Below are 22,873 nucleotides of genomic sequence, written 5' to 3' on the forward strand. Positions count from 1 at the left end.
ATGTTATGGATTTCATGTCTATATATGAAACGGTTCTCATTTAGCGCATCAACCAATTTGCTGGAATGATGCCAACATTCATTTGAGGCTGTATCTCTGCAAAGCTTTGACATATTTGCACCAAACTTTGTATGTGTCATCGTCACCTCACACTGACCATTCCAAACTAATTTGGTAACAGCGCCACCTATTGGTTACACGTGATAAGCCAATAAATCCTATTATTAGTTGTTGTGTTTATTGTTTTCAAGCCAATTTGGCTAAAATAATCTTAAAACTGTCTTAATTACTCATTCCTGCCGTTCGTCTGAAGCTTGCTTCTGTAGTGCTTGGCCCCGTTATTGCTGCTTGCAGCTATATTTATTATTATTATTCTTCCGACTGGGAGTCTATGGCAGCCCATAGAACCGAATGCGGGAAAGTTGTTTTGGTTTGACATTCTGATAGAGGACAGTGCCAACATTAAGTACACCAATTTTGGTGTGTCTAAGACATTCCCTCTAGCGCCACCAACTGTCCAAAATTTCACTTTAATTTTGTTAATAACTTTTTAACCGTAAGCCCAATCAACAAAATTATTTTTTCCTCTGATTTCTGAGCTCATGCCAATTCGATTGCACCCTATGAAGTCATTTTCCATCATAGAAATATGGCCGCCATTTAGATTTTTTTCAAAAACCTACTTTTTCGAACTCGTCCTAGACGGTTTGTCCGATTCACACGAAAATTAAACCAGATCATCTTCAGGCAGTGTTGACCAAAAGTTATGCAAATCAAATTTATTCGTCAAACCGTTTTCGATAAACGCTCGAACAAATTTTACGTAACGCTTACAAAAAGAGTCGTGAGGCTGTATCTCTGCAACGATTTATCGTATTGAGACCAAACCTGGTACATGTCATAACAAGCATGACTTGAGGCTACTTGCTGCGTTTCGGCGCAGCGCCACCTACTGGTCCGGAGATATGGAAAATTGCTATTTTTGCTTATAACTTCTAAACAGTTTGTCCAAAAATCATAACATTGGTCTTGTTAGATTCAGGGCAACATGCCGAGTCGACTGATATCCAATTTTACCATCTCGGCCATTTTGACTGTCGGCCATTTTGAATTTTGTGCTAAAATGCTGTATTTTCAGAACGCATCAACAGATTGTTACGAAACATGGTATGGGTCATCAGTACAATGTCCTGAAGGAGCGTGAGAAGTTTCGAAACAGCGCCACCTAGTGGTGATCATCCTTATTTAAATGCTTATAACCTTGGGTGTGGTCGACTTATTTTCTCGAGACTCACCAAATTGGACTCCTGAAACCTTACCGAGTCCAACGATACCAAACATTCTAGGTTTCGCCTTACGGTTTGTGTAGCGTTGTGATTTAGCGCTTAAAAAACATCTGGCTATATCTTTGAAACCGCTTGTCTGATCGAGACGAAACCACCGTCAGAAGTTCGGAAACATAGGTCGATAGCTATATGCCAATGCCCAAATGCCAAAATATTGATAGTAAGGGGTAGTAATATTCAATCAAAGTCAAGAGTCAGTCAATTTTTACGTGCTTTTTCATATAAATGCCCATAACTCTGAAGTGAATTGAGATATTTTCACCAAAATTGACACACATATGTATGGGCTCACTCTGAGCAAACATAAAAAAAATGGTGGGACTGAGCCTCTTGGTGGCGCTATAATAGAACAAAACATGAAATTCTCATTGACTTCAATACAGTTTTGTGAAATAAAATGCTATACTAAACAAATGCATTGGTGTAATATTACGAAACTCAGAATGTGTCAACAACACCATCCCCTGAAGGTACTCAAAATATTTTGAAACAGCGCCACCTAGTGGTCAAAAGTTATAACTCAATTTACATAAAGGCTAATAACTTTTGCATAAATCTGGGTATTGACATGATGCTGGTCTTCATAGACTCCTTAGGTCACGCCGAGAAAATAGATATAAAGTTTTTTTTATTTGGCTGAACTTCCTGTCCGCCATTTTGATGAATGTTGAAAACCTACTTTTTCGAACTCCTCCTAGACCGTTTGTCTGATTTTCACCAAATTTGACGTGGATCATCTTCAGACCATCCTGGCAAAATGTTATAGATTTCGTATCGATATACGAAGCGGTTCTCATTTAGCGCATCAACGAAACTGCTGGAAGGGTGCCAAAATGCATTTGAGGCTGTATCTCTGCAAAGCTTTGACATATTTGCACCAAACTTTGTATGTGTCATCGTCACCTCACACTGACCTTTCCAAACTAATTTGGTAACAGCGCCACCTATTGGTTACACGTGATAAGCAAATAAATCCTATTACTAGTTGTTGTGTTTATTGTTTTCAAGCCATTTTGCCTAAAATAATCGTAAAACTGCCTTAATTACTCATTCCTGCCGTTCGTCTGAAGCTTGCTTCTGTAGTGCTTGGCCCCGTTATTGCTGCTTGCAGCTATATTTATTATTATTATTATTCTTCCGACTGGGAGTCTATGGCAGCCCATAGAACCGAATGCGGGAAAGTTGTTTTGGTTTGACATTCTGATAGAGGACAGTGCCAACATTTAGTACACCAATTTTGGTGTGTCTAAGACATTCCCTCTAGCGCCACCAACTGTCCGAAATTTCACTATAATTTTGTTAATAACTTTTTAACCGTAAGTCCAATCAACAAAATTCTTTTTTCCTCTGATTTCTGAGCTCATGCCGATTCGATTGCACCCTATGCCGTCATTTTCCGTCATAGAAATATGGCCGCCATTTTGAATTATTTGAAAAACCTACTTTTTCGAACTCGTCCTAGACGGTTTGTCCGATTCACACGAAAATTGAACCAGATCATCTTCAGGCAGTGCTGACCAAAAGTTATGCAAATCAAATTGATTCGTCAAACCGTTTTCGAAAAACGCTCAAACAAATTTTACGAAACGCTTAGAAAAACAGTCGTAAGGCTGTATCTCTGCAACGATTTATCGTATTCAGACCAAACCTGGTACATGTCATAACAAGCATGACCTGAGGCTACTTGCTGCGTTTCGGCGCAGCGCCACCTACTGGTCCGGAGATATGAAAAATTGCTATTTTTGCTTATAACTTCTAAACAGTTTGTCCAAAAATCATAACATTGGTCTTGTTAGATTCAGGGCAACATGCCGAGTCGACTGATATCAAATTTTACCATTTCGGCCATTTTGAATTTTGTGCTAAAATCCTGTATTTTCAGAACGCATCAACGGATTGTTACGAAACATGGTATGGGTCATCAGCACAATGTCCTGAAGGAGTGTGAGAAGTTTCGAAACAGCGCCACCTAGTGGTGATCATCCTTTTTTAAATGCTTGTAACCTTGGGTGTGGTCGACTTATTTTCTCGAGACTCACCAAATTAGACTCCTGAAACCTTACAGAGTCCTACGATACCAAACATGCTAGGTTTCGCCTTACGGTTTGTGTAGTGTTGTGATTTAGCGCTTAAAAAACATCTGGCTATATCTTCGAAACCACTTGTCTGATCGAGACGAAACCACCGTCAGAAGTTCGGAAACATAGGTCGATAGCTAAACGCCAATGCCCAAATGCAAAAATATTGATGGTAAGGTGTAGTAATATTCAATCAAAGTCAAGAGTCAGTCATTTTTTACGTGCTTTTTCATATAAATGTCTATAACTCTGAAGTGAATTGAGATATTTTCACCAAAATTGACACACATATGTATGGGCTCACTCTGAGCACACATAAAAAGAAATGGTGGGACTGAGCCTCTTGGTGGCGCTATAATAGAACAAAATATGAAATTATCATTGACTTCAATACAGTTTTGTGAAATAAAATGCAATACTAAACAAATGCATTGATGTAATATTCCGAAACTCAGAATGTGCCAACAACACCATCCCCTGAAGGTACTCAAAATATTTTGAAACACCGCCACCTAGTGGTCAAAAGTTATAACTCAATTTAAATAAAGGCTAATAACTTTTGAATAAATCTGGCTATTGACATGATGCTGGTCTTTTTAGATTCCTTGGGTCAAGTCGAGAAAATAGATACAAAGTTTTCCTTATTTGGCTGAACTTCCTGTCCGCCATTTTGATTAATGTTGAAAACCTACTTTTTCGAACTCCTCCTAGACCGTTAGTCAGATTTTCACCAAATTTGACGTGGATCATCTTCAGACCATGCTGTCAAAATGTTATGGATTTCGTTTCGATATACGAAACTGTTCTCATTTAGCGCATCAACGAAGCTGCTGGAAGGGTTCCAAAATGCATTTGAGGCTGTATCTCAGCAAAGCTTTGACATATTTGCACCAAACTTTGTATGTGTCATCGTCACCTCACACTGACCATTCCAAACTAATTTGGTAACAGCGCCACCTATTGGTTACACGTGATAAGCAAATAAATCCTATTACTAGTTGTTGTGTTTATTGTTTTCAAGCCATTTTGCCTAAAATAATCTTAAAACTTTCTTAATTACTCATTCCTGCCGTTCGTCTGAAGCTTGCTTCTGTAGTGCTTGGCCCCGTTATTGCTGCTTGCAGCTATATTTAGGGGCCAAGCACCGAAGGTGCGTAGGCACCTATTGTTTTCGTTGGCGTTATTAGGGGCCAAGCACCGAAGGTGCGAAGGCACCTATTGTGTTTGTTGGCGTTATTATTCTTCTTCTTCCACCCCAAGTCTATGGTAGCCCATAGAACCGATTGCGGGAAAGTTGTATAATTTGGCACACTAATAGAGGACTGTCTGAACATTAACCGTAGCAAATTTGAAGTCTCTAACTCAAACTCTCTAGCGCCACCAATTGTCTAAACTTTCAAAAACTTGATGCTAATAACTCTTGAACCGTAAGCCACAAAATGAAAATTCTTTTTTCCTGTGATTCCTTGGCTCATGCCGAGTCGAATGGACACCAAAATTCAAAAATCGCAAGGCTTAGTTTTTTCGCTATCGTCAATTGTTCGTAAAACCTACTTTTTCGAACTCGTCCTAGGCCGTTGCACCGATTGTCACGAAAATTGAATCAGATAATCTTCAGACCATGTTGGCAAAAGGTTATGGAATTCAAGTTGATTTCTCAAACCGTTTCCGAATAGCTCATGAACGAATTCTTCGAAAAGCACGCAAACGTGAACGTGAGGCTATATCTCCGCAACGGTTTGGCCTATTGAGACCAATCTTGGTGGGTCTTATAACAACCATTCCCTGGGACTACCTGCAGTGTTTCGGCGCTGTGCCCCCTAGTGGTCAGGAGATATGAAAAATGCATGTTTTTGCTCATAACTTCTGAACGGTTTTGCCAAAAATCACAAAAGTGGTGTCTTTAGATTCAGTGCATCATTCCGAGTCGAATGATACCGAATTTTCCCAATTCGGCCATTTTGGGCGTCGGCCATTTTGGATTTAGTTGTAAATTGCTGTATCTTAAGAATGAAGTTCCGTATCGTTTCGCAAATAATTACAAAAATGTCCGGCTCCATGCCCTGAATGTACACAAAAAAATTGGGGGCAGCGCCACCTTGTGGTCAATAGTTATAACGATTTTTTCGAAAAATGCTAATAACTTTTGCATACATTAGCCTATTGTAACAAAGCTGATATTGATAGATTCCTTGGGTCATGCCGAGAACACCGATACCCCATTTGTCAATTTTGGCAAAATTTCCTGTCCGCCATTTTGATTCATGTTGAAAACCTACTTTTTCGAACTCCTCCTAGACCGTTGCTCAGATTTTCACCAAATTTGATTTGGATCATCTTCAGACCATGCTGGCAAAAAGTTATGGAATTTGTGTCGATACACGTAACCGTTTTCAATTAGCGTACCAACGAATTTGCTGGAAAGATGCCAAACTGCATCTGAGGCTGTATCTCTGCAAAGGTTGGAGCTATTTTCACAAAACTTAATATGTGACATTGTCACATCACATTGACCACGCCACATCATTTTGGTCACAGCGCCACCTATTGGTCAAGAGTAATAAACCAATCAATAACCGCTAATTATTACATTTCCAATAATGCTAATAACTTTTGATTGCATTAGCCTATTATCATGAAACATGTCTCAAAATGTTCCTTGGGACATGCCGACAACATACATACCAATTATGTCATATTAAGCAAAACTTCCTGTCCGCCATTTTGATTCATGTTGAAAACCTTTTTTTTTAAACTCATCCTCAACCGTTTGTCTGATTTTCACCAAAATTGAATCAGATCATCTTCAGACCGTGCTGACAAAAAGTTATGGATTTCGTGTCAATAGACGAAACCGTTTTTGTACAGCGCTGCTTCAGATGTCAGGCATCTTCACAAAATGAGTCTGAGGCTCTATCTCTGCATATACACACACACACACACACACACAGAGAGAGAAGTACATGCCCACACATTTTGTTGTATGTAGATATTTGAAATAAATTATAGGTGACACACAACTCACAGAAAGACTTCTTTTCTTACATTTCTATGTTAGGTTTCATTGCATTCATATTCTGACATAATAGTAAACATTTGATATACACGTATGAATAAATTGTTGAACTTTCGCTCAATGTGATCTTAAATGCTTGAACAGTAATATTAAATAATAGTAATATATATTTTTCTAGATTAATCAATCATCGAGACAATGAACTGTAATGTTTTAGTCTTTAGTGAGCCCATTAGTGGTCTTCCAGTGACATCTAGTGGTCGTAAATGCAATTTATCATACAACACTGTCTCTTTAACCTTTATAACTGTTATATGTTGTCTTAATTTCATTCCAAAGAAGCATACGCAATTTATGTATAATTTCACAGTCTAGATAATAGTACTGTACTGATTTTAAATAACCTAGATATGGCTGACAGTAAAAGAATAGAACAGAATTACAGACACACACAAACATGAAATGTTTAAACTACTATATTAATACTCAATAAGCATGCTTAAACCCACACACAGATGCACACATTTTGTTATATATATAGATAATTAAAATAAATGATGGGTGATAAAACCTATTGCAAGTCTTCTGTTTTTATGGGCTTCTATGTCATTTTTCAGGTTTCATTGCAATCATAATCTGGCATAATTATAAACATTAGATATATCTGTATGAATAAATTGGTAAACTTTGACTCAATGTGATCTGAAATGCTTGAACAGTAATATTAAATAATAGTAATATACATTTTTTCTAGATGAATCCCTCAACAAGCCCATAAACTGTAATGTTTTAGTCTTTAGTGAGCTCATTAGTGGTCTTCCGGTGACATCTAGTGGTTATAATTGCAATTTCTTATTTAACACTGGGTTTTGAAGCTTTATAAATATTACAGTGTTCTTTTTTACCTAATCTCTGTTAAATTTTGCATGATTGTTTAGAAAAAAATACAGATCTAATGCATGTGTGATTATATTACCCCTTTTTTTGTGCAGTTTAATGCCATTCACAACAGAAATCTTTTGTTTTTTAGGCCTGTTTAACTGTTATAGCACCAGCTATTTTTGATCTTAATGAAACTTTGCATGCTTGGTGGGTCATCTTTCACATGTTATAACCAAGTTTCATAAAGTTTTGAGTTTTTGTTTCAGTTTTATAGGCTTTAGGTTACATGTGGCCACGGCCCTTTCCTAAATGACCTCTTATAGCTAACCAAAGGACAAAATGCAACATATTTTTGAAAATTATTGATCTAGAGAGTCCAGAGAATATTATTGCAGTGGTTTGATCAAGACTGAACAAAAAACCAGGTGACCCAAAACATTCAAATTCGTGGACCAATTTTACGAAAAAGGCTATAACTCGGGAACAAAATGAGATATCTTCACCAAACTCAGAACTCATATGCATGAACAAAAACTTTAGTCAAATTATTATTATTTTTTCCATATCTGCCACTTGGTGGCGCTACAGGATGAAAAAAAATCTAATGGCTATAACTAAGCAACCGTTGATCCAATCAACTTGAAAATTGATATGGCCCAATGTGGCACAAGTGCTCTATGAGGAATTTCACTTATCTTAAAAAACATGGCCGCCATTGGCCAAACAACTTTAAGCACCTATTTGACAAGGTTAATGGAAGTCGATCGGAACGAAACTCGGTGGGCATGTTCGACTCATTGCCCTAAAGGTCTGTAAGTATTTTGAAAGAAATTGCCCACAACATTGTCACCTCCCACAGAACACAACAAAGCGATTTGATTACAGCGCCACCTATTTTCCAAAAATGATAATGCATCATTTTACTGGAGTTTTACTGGCTGTTTCAATTACACTCTTCCAATAATTGCTTTTCTTACTCGTTGCATTTGGTCTGATGCTCCATGCCATGCTTAGCTCCTCGCTGTGGAACTTTTATTAACGATTTTCAGCCATTTCAATTACAATCATGCAATTATTAATTTCATTATTCATTGTTGCATTTGGTCTGCTTAGCTCCTGATGTTGCCGCTGGAATGCTTGGCCCCGTGATTGCTGCTTGCAGCTATATTTAGGGGCCAAGCACCGAAGGTGCGAAGGCACCTATTGTGTTTGTTGGCGTTATTATTCTTCTTCTTCCACCCCAAGTCTATGGTAGCCCATAGAACCGATTGCGGGAAAGTTGTATAATTTGGCACACTAATAGAGGACTGTCTGAACATTAACCGTAGCAAATTTGAAGTCTCTAACTCAAACTCTCTAGCGCCACCAATTGTCTAAACTTTCAAAAACTTGATGCTAATAACTCTTGAACCGTAAGCCACAAAATGAAAATTCTTTTTTCCTGTGATTCCTTGGCTCATGCCGAGTCGAATGGACACCAAAATTCAAAAATCGCAAGGTTTAGTTTTTTCGCTATCGTCAATTGTTCGTAAAACCTACCTTTACGAACTCGTCCTAGGCCGTTGCACCGATTGTCACGAAAATTGAATCAGATAATCTTCAGACCATGCTGGCAAAAAGTTATGGAATTCAAGTTGATTTCTCAAACCGTTTCCGAATAGCTCATGAACGAATTCTTCGAAAAGCACGCAAACGTGAACGTGAGGCTATATCTCCGCAACGGTTTGGCCTATTGAGACCAATCTTGGTGGGTCTTATAACAACCATTCCCTGGGACTACCTGCAGTGTTTCGGCGCTGTGCCCCCTAGTGGTCAGGAGATATGAAAAATGCATGTTTTTGCTCATAACTTCTGAACGGTTTTGCCAAAAATCACAAAAGTGGTGTCTTTAGATTCAGTGCATCATTCCGAGTCGAATGATACCGAATTTTCCCAATTCGGCCATTTTGGGCGTCGGCCATTTTGAATTTAGTTGTAAATTGCTGTATCTTAAGAATGAAGTTCCGTATCGTTTCGCAAATAATTACAAAAATGTCCGGCTCCATGCCCTGAATGTACACAAAAAAATTGGGGGCAGCGCCACCTTGTGGTCAATAGTTATAACGATTTTTCGAAAAATGCTAATAACTTTTTCATACATTAGCCTATTGTAACAAAACTGATGTTGATAGATTCCTTGGGTCATGCCGAGAACACCGATACCCCATTTGTCAATTTTGGCAAAATTTCCTGTCCGCCATTTTGATTCATGTTGAAAACCTACTTTTTCGAACTTCTCCTAGACCGTTGCTCAGATTTTCACCAAATTTGATTTGGATCATCTTCAGACCATGCTGGCAAAAAGTTATGGAATTTGTGTCGATACACATAACCGTTTTCAATTAGCGTACCAACGAATTTGCTGGAAAGATGCCAAACTGCATCTGAGGCTGTATCTCTGCAAAGGTTGGAGATATTTACACAAAACTTAATATGTGACATTGTCACATCACATTGACCACGCCACATCATTTTGGTCACAGCGCCACCTATTGGTCAAGAGTAATAAACCAATCAATAACCGCTAATTATTACATTTCCAATAATGCTAATAACTTTTGATTGCATTAGCCTATTATCATGAAACATGTCTCAAAATGTTCCTTGGGACATGCCGACAACATACATACCAATTATGTCATATTAAGCAAAACTTCCTGTCCGCCATTTTGATTCATGTTGAAAACCTTTTTTTTTTAACTCATCCTCAACCGTTTGTCTGATTTTCACCAAAATTGAATCAGATCATCTTCAGACCGTGCTGACAAAAAGTTATGGATTTCGTGTCAATAGACGAAACCGTTTTTGTACAGCGCTGCTTCAGATGTCAGGCATCTTCACAAAATGAGTCTGAGGCTATATCTCTGCAAAGCTTTGTTGTAATTAAGCCAAACTTGTGTGTGCCATTGTCTAACATGGAGAATAGGCTCACAGACACTCACACACAGAAATGAAATGGTTCAACTATTATATGAATAATCAATAAGCATGATTACACACACACACACACACACACACACACACACACACACACAGAGAGAAGTACATGCCCACACATTTTGTTGTATGTAGATATTTGAAATAAATTATAGGTGACACACAACTCGCAGAAAGACTTCTTTTCTTACATTTCTATGTCAGGTTTCATTGCATTAATATTCTGACATAATAGTAAACATTTGATATACATGTATGAATAAATTGTTGAACTTTCACTCAATGTGATCTTAAATGCTTGAACAGTAATATTAAATAATAGTAATATATATTTTTCTAGATGAATCAATCATCGAGACAATGAACTGTAATGTTTTAGTCTTTAGTGAGCCCATTAGTGGTCTTCCAGTGACATCTAGTGGTCGTAAATGCAATTTATCATACAACACTGTCTCTTTAACCTTTATAACTGTTATATGTTGTCTTAATTTCATTCCAAAGAAGCATACGCAATTTATGTATAATTTCACAGTCTAGATAATAGTACTGCACTGATTTTAAATAACCTAGATATGGCTGACAGTAAAAGAATAGAACAGAATTACAGACACACACAAACATGAAATGTTTAAACTAGTATATTAATACTCAATAAGCATGCTTAAACCCACACACAGATGCACACATTTTGTTATATATATAGATAATTAAAATAAATGATGGGTGATAAAACCTATTGCAAGTCTTCTGTTTTTATGGGCTTCTATGTCATTTTTCAGGTTTCATTGCAATCATAATCTGGCATAATTATAAACATTAGATATATCTGTATGAATAAATTGGTAAACTTTGACTCAATGTGATCTGAAATGCTTGAACAGTAATATTAAATAATAGTAATATACATTTTTTCTAGATGAATCCCTCAACAAGCCCATAAACTGTAATGTTTTAGTCTTTAGTGAGCTCATTAGTGGTCTTCCGGTGACATCTAGTGGTTATAATTGCAATTTTTTATTCAACACTGGGTTTTGAAGCTTTATAAATATTACAGTGTTCTTTTTTACCTAATCTCTGTTAAATTTTGCATGATTGTTTAGAGAAAATACAGATCTAATGCATGTGTGATTATATTACCCCTTTTTTTTTTTGGCAGTTTAATGCCATTCACAACAGAAATCTTTTGTTTTTTAGGCCTGTTTAACTGTTATAGCACCAGCTATTTTCTGATCTTAATGAAACTTTGCATGCTTGGTGGGTCATCTTTCACATGTTATAACCAAGTTTCATAAAGTTTTGAGTTTTTGTTTCAGTTTTATAGGCTTTAGGTTACATGTGGCCACGGCCCTTTCCTAAATGACCTCTTATAGCTAACCAAAGGACAAAATGCAACATATTTTTGAAAATTATTGATCTAGAGAGTCCAGAGAATATTATTGCAGTGGTTTGATCAAGACTGAACAAAAAACCAGGTGACCCAAAACATTCAAATTCGTGGACCAATTTTACGAAAAAGGCTATAACTCGGGAACAAAATGAGATATCTTCACCAAACTCAGAACTCATATGCATGAACAAAAACTTTAGTCAAATTATTATTTTTTTTCCATATCTGCCACTTGGTGGCGCTACAGGATGAAAAAAAATCAAATGGCTATAACTAAGCAACCGTTGATCCAATCAACTTGAAAATTGATTCGGCCCAATGTGGCACAAGTGCTCTATGAGGAATTTCACTTATCTTAAAAAACATGGCCGCCATTGGCCAAACAACTTTAAGCACCTATTTGACAAGGTTAATGGAAGTCGATCGGAACGAAACTCGGTGGGCATGTTCGACTCATTGCCCTAAAGGTCTGTAAGTATTTTGAAAGAAATTGCCCACAACATTGTCACCTCCCACAGAACACAACAAAGCGATTTGATTACAGCGCCACCTATTTTCCAAAAATGATAATGCATCATTTTACTGGAGTTTTACTGGCTGTTTCAATTACACTCTTCCAATAATTGCTTTTCTTAGTCGTTGCATTTGGTCTGATGCTCCATGCCATGCTTAGCTCCTCGCTGTGGAACTTTTATTAACGATTTTCAGCCATTTCAATTACAATCATGCAATTATTAATTTCATTATTCATTGTTGCATTTGGTCTGATGCTACATATGCTTAGCTCCTGATGTTGCCGCTGGAGTGCTTGGCCCTGTGATTGCTGCTTGCAGCTATATTTAGGGGCCAAGCACAGAAGGTGCGTAGGCACCTATTGTTTTCGTTGGCGTTATTAGGGGCCAAGCACCGAAGGTGCGTAGGACCCTCTTGTTTTTGTTGGCGTTCTTATTATTATTATTATTATTCTTCCGACTGGGCGTCTATGGCAGCCCATAGAACCGAATGCGGGAAAGTTTTAATGGCTTGACATTCTGATAGAGGACAGTGCCAACATTAAGTACACCAATTTTGGTGTGTCTAAGTCAATCCCTCTAGCGCCACCAACTGTCGAAAATTTCACTTTAATTTTGTTAATAACTTTTTAACCCTAAGGCCAATCAACGAAATTCTTTTTTCCTCTAATTTCTGAGCTCATGCCGATTCGATTGCACCCTACGAAGTCATTTCCGTCATAGAAATATGACCGCCATTTTGAATTTCTTTAAAAACCTACTTTTTCGAACTCGTCCTAGACGGTTTGTCCGATTCACACGAAAATTGAACCATATCATCCTCAGGCAGTGCTGACCAAAAGTTATGCAAATCAAATTGATTCGTCAAACCGTTTTCGATAAACGCTCTAACAAATTTTATGTAGTGCTTACAAAAACAGTCGTAAGGCTGTATCTCGGCAACGACTTATCCTATTCAGACCAAACTTGGTACATGTCATAACAAGCATGACCTGAGGCAACATGCTGTGATTGGGCGCAGCGCCACCTACTGATCCGGAGATATGAAAAACTGCTATTTTTGCTTATAACTTCTGAACAGTTTGTCCAAAAATCATAACATTGGTCTTGTTAGATTCAGGGCAACATGCCGAGTCGACTGATATCCAATTTGACCATTTCGGCCATTTTGACTGTCGGCCATTTTGAATTTTGTGCTAAAATGCTGTATTTTAAGAACGCATCAGCAGATTGTTACGAAACTTGGTATGGTTCATCAGCACAATGTCCTGAAGGAGCGTGAGAAGTTTCAAAACAGCGCCACCTAGTGGTGATCTTCTTTTTTTAAATGCTTATAACTTTGGGTGTGGTTGACTTATTTTCACGAGACTCATCAAATTGGACTCCGGAAACCTTACCGAGTCCTATGATACCAAACATGCTAGGTTTTGCCTTTCGGTTTGTGTAGCGTTGTGATTTAGCGCTTAAAAAACATTTGGCTATATCTTCGAAACCGCTTGTCTGATCGAGACGAAACCACCGTCAGAAGTTCGGAAACATAGGTCGATAGCTATACGCCAATGCCCAAATGCCAAAATATTGATAGTAAGGGGTAGTAATATTCAATCAAAGTCAAGAGTCAGTCATTTTTTACGTGCTTTTTCATATAAATGTCTATAACTCTGAAGTGAATTGAGATATTTTCACCAAAATTGACACACATATGTATGGGCTCACTCTGAGCACACATAAAAAAAATGGTGGGACTGAGCCTCTTGGTGGCGCTATAATAGAACAAAACATGAAATTCTCATTGACTTCAATACAGTTTTGTGAAATAAAATGCTATACTAAACAAATGCATTGGTGTAATATTACGAAACTCAGAATGTGCCAACAACACCATCCCCTGAAGGTACTCAAAATATTTTGAAACAGCGCCACCTAGTGGTCAAAAGTTATAACTCAATTTACATAAAGGCTAATAACTTTTGAATAAATCTGGCTATTGACATGACGCTGGTCTTTGTAGATTTCCTTGGGTCAAGTCGAGAACATAGATACAAAGTTTTCCTTATTTGGCTGAACTTCCTGTCCGCCATTTTGATTAATGTTGAAAACCTACTTTTTCGAACTCCTCCTAGACCGTTTGTCAGATTTTCACCAAATTTGACGTGGCTCATCTTCAGAACATGCTGGCAAAAAGTTATGGATTTCGTGTCGACATACGAAACGGTTCTCATTTAACGCATCAACAAATCTGCTTGAAAGGTGCCAAAATGCATTTGAGGCTGTATCTCTGCAAAGCTTTGACATATTTGCACCAAACTGTGTATGTGTCATCGACACCTCACACTGACCGTTCCAAACTAATTTGGTAACAGCACCACCTATTGGTTACACGTGATAAGCCAATAAATCCTATTACTAGTTGTTGTGTTGATTGTTTTCAAGCCATTTTGCCTAAAATAATCTTAAAACTGTCTTAATTACTCATTCCTGCCGTTCGTCTGAAGCTTGCTTCTGTAGTGCTTGGCCCCGTTATTGCTGCTTGCAGCTATATTTATTCTTCTTCTTCTTCTTCTTCTTCTGCCGCAAGTCTATGGCAGCCCATAGAACCGTTTGCGGGAAAGTTGTATAATTTGGCACACTGATAGAGGACAGTCCCAACATTAACTATAGCAAATTTGAAGCCTCTAACTCCTACTCTCTAGCGCCACCACTTGTCCAAACTTTCAATGTTTGTATGCTAATAACTTTTGAACCGTAAGCCAGAAAATGGAAATTCTTTTTTCCTCTGAATCCTTGGCTCAGGCCAAGTCGAATGAACCCTAAAATTCAAAAATCGCAAGGTTTAGTTTTTTCGCTATTTTCAATTATTCGAAAAACCTACTTTTTCGAACTCGTCCTAGACGGTTAGTCCGATTGCCACGAAAATTGGCTCAGATCATCTTCAGACCATGCTGGCAAAAAGTTATGGAATTCAAGTTGATTCGTCCAACTGTTGTCGAATGACACGTAAACAAATTTGACGAAAAGCACGCAAACATGCACGTGAGGCTATATCCCGGCAACGGTTTGTCATATTGAGACCAAACTTGGCGTGTGTTATAACAAGCATGAACTGAGACTACCTGCTGTGTTTCGACACAGCGCCACCTAGTGGTCAGGAGATATGAAAAATGCATATTTTGGCTTATAACTACTGAATGGTTTGGCCAAAAATCACACAACTGGTCTCTTTAGATTCATTGAGTCATGTCGAGTCGAATGATATCCAATTTTCCTGTGTCGGCCATTTTAGGCGTCGGCCATTTTGAATTATGTTTCAAAATGCTGTATTTTTTGAACGCAGCATCGTATCGTTTCGCAAATAATTACAAAAATATTCGGCTCCATGCCCTGAAGGTACTCAAAAAGTTTGGTGGCAGCGCCACCTTGTGGCCAATAGTTATAATGAAATATCACATAAACGCTAATAACTTTTGAATAAATTAGTCTATTAAAATTAAAATGGTCTCGCTATATTCTGTGGGTCATGCCGAGAGTATTGATACCAATAATGTGAAAATTGGCCTTACTTCCTGTCCGCCATTTTGCTTAATGTTGAAAACCTACTTTTTCGAACTCCTCCTAGACCGTTAGCCCAATTTTCACCAAATTTGACGTGAATCATCTTCAGACCATGCTGGCAAAAAGTTATGGATTTTGTGTCGATATACGTAACGGTTCTCATTTAGCGCATCAACGAATTTGCTGGAAGGGTGCCAAAATGCATTTGAGGCTGTATCTCTGCAACACTTTGACATATTTGCACCAAACTTTGTATGTGTCATCGCCACCTCACACTGACCATGCCACATAAATTTGGTAACAGCGCCACCTATTGGTCAAGAGTAATAAACCATTCATTAACCATGAGTAATTACACTTTTTAAAATGCTAATAACTTTTTAGTCCATTAGCCTATTGCAACGAAACTGGGCTCAAAATATTCCCTGGCTTATGCCGATAACATAGATACCAAATATGCCAGTGTTTACTGAAGTTCCGGTCCACCATTTTGATTTATGTGGAAAACCTACTTTTTCGAACTCCTCATGAACCGTATGTCCAATTTTCACCAAATTCGAATCAGATGATCTTCAGACTATGTTGACACAAAGTTATGGATTTTGTGTCGATAGACAAAACCGTTTTCGCATACCAAAGCGACGAAGTTGAAACACAATGACAAAATGACACTTGAGGCTGCATCTCTGGAATGCTGTGGCATATTAACACCAAACTTTGTGTGTGTCATTGAAAAGTCAAACAGAGTACACCAAATTGATTTCATAACAGTGCCACCTATTGGTCAAACTTTATAAGCCAAGTAATCATGCTACTAGAGGTGGTATTATGATTTTTTTTTTTTGCCATTTCAATTACAATAATTCCAAAATTACTGTTATTGCTCATTAATGTATTTGGTGTGATGCTTCATGCCATGCTTAGCTCCTACATTTGCCGTTGGAGTGCTTGGCCCCGTAATTGCTGCTTGCAGCTATATTTAGGGGCCAAGCACCGAAGGTGCGAGGCACCTATTGTTTTTGTTCCGGTTCTTATTATTATTATTAGGGGCCAAGCACCGAAGGTGCGTAGGCACCTATTGTTTTCGTTGGCGTTATTATTATTATTCTTCTTCTTCTTCCGCCGCAAGTCTATGGCAGCCCATAGAACCGTTTGCGGGAAAGTTGTATAATTTGGCACACTGATAGAGGACAGTCCCAACATTAACTATAGCAAATTTGAAGCCTCTAACTCCTACTCTCTAGCGCCACCACTTGTCCAAACTTTCAATGTTTGTATGCTAATAACTTTTGAACCGTAAGCCAGAAAATGGAAATTCTTTTTTCCTCTGAATCCTTGGCTCAGGCCAAGTCGAATGAACCCTAAAATTCAAAAATCGCAAGGTTTAGTTTTTTCGCTATTTTCAATTATTCGAAAAACCTACTTTTTCGAACTCGTCCTAGACGGTTAGTCCGATTGCCACGAAAATTGGCTCAGATCATCTTCAGACCATGCTGGCAAAAAGTTATGGAATTCAAGTTGATTCGTCCAACTGTTGTCGAATGACACGTAAACAAATTTGACGAAAAGCACGCAAACATGCACGTGAGGCTATATCCCGGCAACGGTTTGTCATATTGAGACCAAACTTGGCGTGTGTTATAACAAGCATGAACTGAGACTACCTGCTGTGTTTCGACACAGCGCCACCTAGTGGTCAGGAGATATGAAAAATGCATATTTTGGCTTATAACTACTGAATGGTTTGGCCAAAAATCACACAACTGGTCTCTTTAGATTCAGTGAGTCATATCGAGTCGAATGATATCCAATTTTCCTGTGTCGGCCATTTTAGGCGTCGGCCATTTTGAATTATGTTTCAAAATGCTGTATTTTTTGAACGCAGCATCGTATCGTTTCGCAAATAATTACAAAAATATTCGGCTCCATGCCCTGAAGGTACTCAAAAAGTTTGGTGGCAGCGCCACCTTGTGGCCAATAGTTATAATGAAATATCACATAAACGCTAATAACTTTTGAATAAATTAGTCTATTAAAATTAAAATGGTCTCGCTATATTCTGTGGGTCATGCCGAGAGTATTGATACCAATAATGTGAAAATTGGCCTTACTTCCTGTCCGCCATTTTGCTTAATGTTGAAAACCTACTTTTTCGAACTCCTCCTAGACCGTTAGCCCAATTTTCACCAAATTTGACGTGAGTCATCTTCAGACCATGCTGGCAAAAAGTTATGGATTTTGTGTCGATATACGTAACGGTTCTCATTTAGCGCATCAACGAATTTGCTGGAAGGGTGCCAAAATGCATTTGAGGCTGTATCTCTGCAACACTTTGACATATTTGCACCAAACTTTGTATGTGTCATCGCCACCTCACACTGACCATGCCACATAAATTTGGTAACAGCGCCACCTATTGGTCAAGAGTAATAAACCATTCATTAACCATGAGTAATTACACTTTTTAAAATGCTAATAACTTTTTAGTCCATTAGCCTATTGCAACGAAACTGGGCTCAAAATATTCCCTGGCTTATGCCGATAACATAGATACCAAATATGCCAGTGTTTACTGAAGTTCCGGTCCACCATTTTGATTTATGTGGAAAACCTACTTTTTCGAACTCCTCATGAACCGTATGTCCAATTTTCACCAAATTCGAATCAGATGATCTTCAGACTATGTTGACACAAAGTTATGGATTTTGTGTCGATAGACAAAACCGTTTTCGCATACCAAAGCGACGAAGTTGAAACACAATGACAAAATGACACTTGAGGCTGCATCTCTGGAATGCTGTGGCAAATTAACACCAAACTTTGTGTGTGTCATTGAAAAGTCAAACAGAGTACACCAAATTGATTTCATAACAGTGCCACCTATTGGTCAAACTTTATAAGCCAAGTAATCATGCTACTAGAGGTGGTATTATGATTTTTTTTTTGCCATTTCAATTACAATAATTCCAAAATTACTGTTATTGCTCATTAATGTATTTGGTGTGATGCTTCATGCCATGCTTAGCTCCTACATTTGCCGTTGGAGTGCTTGGCCCCGTAATTGCTGCTTGCAGCTATATTTATTAGGGGCCAAGCACCGAAGGTGCGAGGCACCTATTGTTTTTGTTCCGGTTCTTATTATTATTATTATTATTATTATTATTCTTCCGACTGGGAGTCTATGGCAGCCCATAGAACCGAATGCGGGAAAGTTGTTTTGGTTTGACATTCTGATAGAGGACAGTGCCAACATTTAGTACACCAATTTTGGTGTGTCTAAGACATTCCCTCTAGCGCCACCAACTGTCCAAAATTTCACTTTAATTTTGTTAATAACTTTTTAACCGTAAGTCCAATCAACAAAATTCTTTTTTCCTCTGATTTCTGAGCTCATGCCGATTCGATTGCACCCTATGCCGTCATTTTCCGTCATAGAAATATGGCCGCCATTTTGAATTCTTTGAAAAACCTACTTTTTCGAACTCGTCCTAGACGGTTTGTCTGATTCACACGAAAATTGAACCAGATCATCTTCAGGCAGTGCTGACCAAAAGTTATGCAAATCAAATTGATTCGTCAAACCGTTTTCGAAAAACGCTCAAACAAATTTTACGAAACGCTTAGAAAAACAGTCGTAAGGCTGTATCTCTGCAACGATTTATCGTATTCAGACCAACCCTGGTACATGTCATAACAAGCATGACCTGAGGCTACTTGCTGCGTTTCGGCGCAGCGCCACCTACTGGTCCGGAGATATGAAAAATTGCTATTTTTGCTTATAACTTCTAAACAGTTTGTCCAAAAATCATAACATTGGTCTTGTTAGATTCAGGGCAACATGCCGAGTCGACTGATATCAAATTTTACCATTTCGGCCATTTTGTCTGTCGGCCATTTTGAATTTTGTGCTAAAATGCTGTATTTTCAGAACGCATCAACGGATTGTTACGAAACATGGTATGGGTCATCAGCACAATGTCCTGAAGGAGTGTGAGAAGTTTCGAAACAGCGCCACCTAGTGGTGATCATCCTTTTTTAAATGCTTATAACCTTGGGTGTGGTCGACTTATTTTCTCGAGACTCACCAAATTAGACTCCTGAAACCTTACAGAGTCCTACGATACCAAACATGCTAGGTTTCGCCTTACGGTTTGTGTAGCGTTGTGATTTAGCGCTTAAAAAACATCTGACTATATCTTCGAAACCACTTGTCTGATCGAGACGAAACCACCGTCAGAAGTTCGGAAACATAGGTCGATAGCTATACGCCAATGCCCAAATGCCAAAATATTGATGGTAAGGTGTAGTAATATTCAATCAAAGTCAAGAGTCAGTCATTTTTTACGTGCTTTTTCATATAAATGTCTATAACTCTGAAGTGAATTGAGATATTTTCACCAAAATTGACACACATATGTATGGGCTCACTCTGAGCACACATAAAAAGAAATGGTGGGACTGAGCCTCTTGGTGGCGCTATAATAGAACAAAATATGAAATTATCATTGACTTCAATACAGTTTTGTGAAATAAAATGCAATACTAAACAAATGCATTGATGTAATATTACGAAACTCAGAATGTGCAAACAACACCATCCCCTGAAGGTACTCAAAATATTTTGAAACACCGCCACCTAGTGGTCAACAGTTATAACTCAATTTAAATAAAGGCTAATAACTTTTGAATAAATCTGGCTATTGACATGACGCTGGTCTTTTTAGATTCCTTGGGTCAAGTCGAGAACATAGATACAAAGTTTTCCTTATTTGGCTGAACTTCCTGTCCGCCATTTTGATTAATGTTGAAAACTTACTTTTTCGAACTCCTCCTAGACCGTTAGTCAGATTTTCACCAAATTTGACGTGGATCATCTTCAGACCATGCTGGCAAAATGTTATGGATTTCTTTTCGATATACGAAACTGTTCTCATTTAGCGCATCAACGAAGCTGCTGGAAGGGTTCCAAAATGCATTTGAGGATGTATCTCAGCAAAGCTTTGACATATTTGCACCAAACTTTGTATGTGTCATCGTCACCTCACACTGACCATTCCAAACTAATTTGGTAACAACGCCACCTATTGGTTACACGTGATAAGCAAATAAATCGTATTACTAGTTGTTGTGTTTATTGTTTTCAAGCCATTTTGCCTAAAATAATCTTAAAACTTTCTTAATTACTCATTCCTGCCGTTCGTCTGAAGCTTGCTTCTGTAGTGCTTGGCCCCGTTATTGCTGCTTGCAGCTATATTTATTATTATTCTTCTTCTTCCACCCCAAGTCTATGGTAGCCCATAGAACCGATTGCGGGAAAGTTGTATAATTTGGCACACTAATAGAGGACTGTCTGAACATTAACCGTAGCAAATTTGAAGTCTCTAACTCCAACTCTCTAGCGCCACCAATTGTCTAAACTTTCAAAAACTTGATGCTAATAACTCTTGAACCGTAAGCCACAAAATGAAAATTCTTTTTTCCTGTGATTCCTTGGCTCATGCCGAGTCGAATGGACACCGAAATTCAAAAATCGCAAGGCTTAGTTTTTTCGCTATCGTCAATTGTTCGTAAAACCTACTTTTTCGAACTCGTCCTAGGCCGTTGCACCGATTGTCACGAAAATTGAATCAGATAATCTTCAGACCATGCTGGCAAAAAGTTATGGAATTCAAGTTGATTTCTCAAACCGTTTCCGAATAGCTCATGAACGAATTCTTCGAAAAGCACGCAAACGTGAACGTGAGGCTATATCTCCGCAACGGTTTGGCCTATTGAGACCAATCTTGGTGGGTCTTATAACAACCATTCCTTGGGACTACCTGCAGTGTTTCGGCGCTGTGCCCCCTAGTGGTCAGGAGATATGAAAAATGCATGTTTTTGCTCATAACTTCTGAACGGTTTTGCCAAAAATCACAAAAGTGGTGTCTTTAGATTCAGTGCATCATTCCGAGTCGAATGATACCGAATTTTCCCAATTCGGCCATTTTGGGCGTCGGCCATTTTGGATTTAGTTGTAAATTGCTGTATCTTAAGAATGAAGTTCCGTATCGTTTCGCAAATAATTACAAAAATGTCCGGCTCCATGCCCTGAATGTACACAAAAAAATTGGGGGCAGCGCCACCTTGTGGTCAATAGTTATAACGATTTTTCGAAAAATGCTAATAACTTTTGCATACATTAGCCTATTGTAACAAAACTGATGTTGATAGATTCCTTGGGTCATGCCGAGAACACGGATACCCCATTTGTCAATTTTGGCAAAATTTCCTGTCCGCCATTTTGATTCATGTTGAAAACCTACTTTTTCGAACTCCTCCTAGACCGTTGCTCAGATTTTCACCAAATTTGATTTGGATCATCTTCAGACCATGCTGGCAAAAAGTTATGGAATTTGTGTCGATACACGTAACCGTTTTCAATTAGCGTACCAACGAATTTGCTGGAAAGATGCCAAACTGCATCTGAGGCTGTATCTCTGCAAAGGTTGGAGATATTTACACAAAACTTAATATGTGACATTGGCACATCACATTGACCACGCCACATCATTTTGGTCACAGCGCCACCTATTGGTCAAGAGTAATAAACCAATCAATAACCGCTAATTATTACATTTCCAATAATGCTAATAACTTTTGATTGCATTAGCCTATTATCATGAAACATGTCTCAAAATGTTCCTTGGGACATGCAGACAACATACATACCAATTATGTCATATTAAGCAAAACTTCCTGTCCGCCATTTTGATTCATGTTGAAAACCTTTTTTTTTAAACTCATCCTCAACCGTTTGTCTGATTTTCACCAAAATTGAATCAGATCATCTTCAGACCGTGCTGACAAAAAGTTATGGATTTCGTGTCAATAGACGAAACCGTTTTTGTACAGCGCTGCTTCAGATGTCAGGCATCTTCACAAAATGAGTCTGAGGCTATATCTCTGCAAAGCCCATTAGTGGTCTTCCAGTGACATCTAGTGGTCGTAAATGCAATTTATCATACAACACTGTCTCTTTAACCTTTATAACTGTTATATGTTGTCTTAATTTCATTCCAAAGAAGCATACGCAATTTATGTATAATTTCACAGTCTAGATAATAGTACTGCACTGATTTTAAATA

At 38.2% G+C, this 22,873-nt stretch overlaps 3 long non-coding RNA genes across 4 annotated transcripts in view; 1 reads left to right on the forward strand and 2 right to left on the reverse strand.

Annotated features, from left to right (window-relative positions):
* The window catches only part of LOC127988591 (uncharacterized), a 67,572-nt gene that overhangs the window by 21,124 nt on the left and 23,575 nt on the right, over positions 1–22,873 (reverse strand). The window lies entirely within an intron of this gene.
* LOC127988571 (uncharacterized) lies at positions 864–21,552 on the forward strand. Its single transcript, XR_008161749.1, has 3 exons — positions 864–1,463; positions 13,739–14,091; positions 20,357–21,552. It is a non-coding gene; the product is annotated as an uncharacterized LOC127988571 (long non-coding RNA).
* The window catches only part of LOC127988578 (uncharacterized), a 33,648-nt gene continuing 21,363 nt past the window's right edge, over positions 10,589–22,873 (reverse strand). Inside the window, exon 3 of one of the 2 annotated variants that reach the window (XR_008161753.1) lies at positions 10,589–11,365. This is a non-coding gene — a long non-coding RNA (uncharacterized LOC127988578). The remainder of the gene's footprint in view (positions 11,366–22,873) is intronic. The other variant, XR_008161751.1, reaches the window with a different exon arrangement.

Source organism: Carassius gibelio, chromosome A5 (assembly GCF_023724105.1).
Source record: "Carassius gibelio isolate Cgi1373 ecotype wild population from Czech Republic chromosome A5, carGib1.2-hapl.c, whole genome shotgun sequence".
In the NCBI taxonomy this organism is placed as follows: domain Eukaryota; kingdom Metazoa; phylum Chordata; class Actinopteri; order Cypriniformes; family Cyprinidae; genus Carassius; species Carassius gibelio.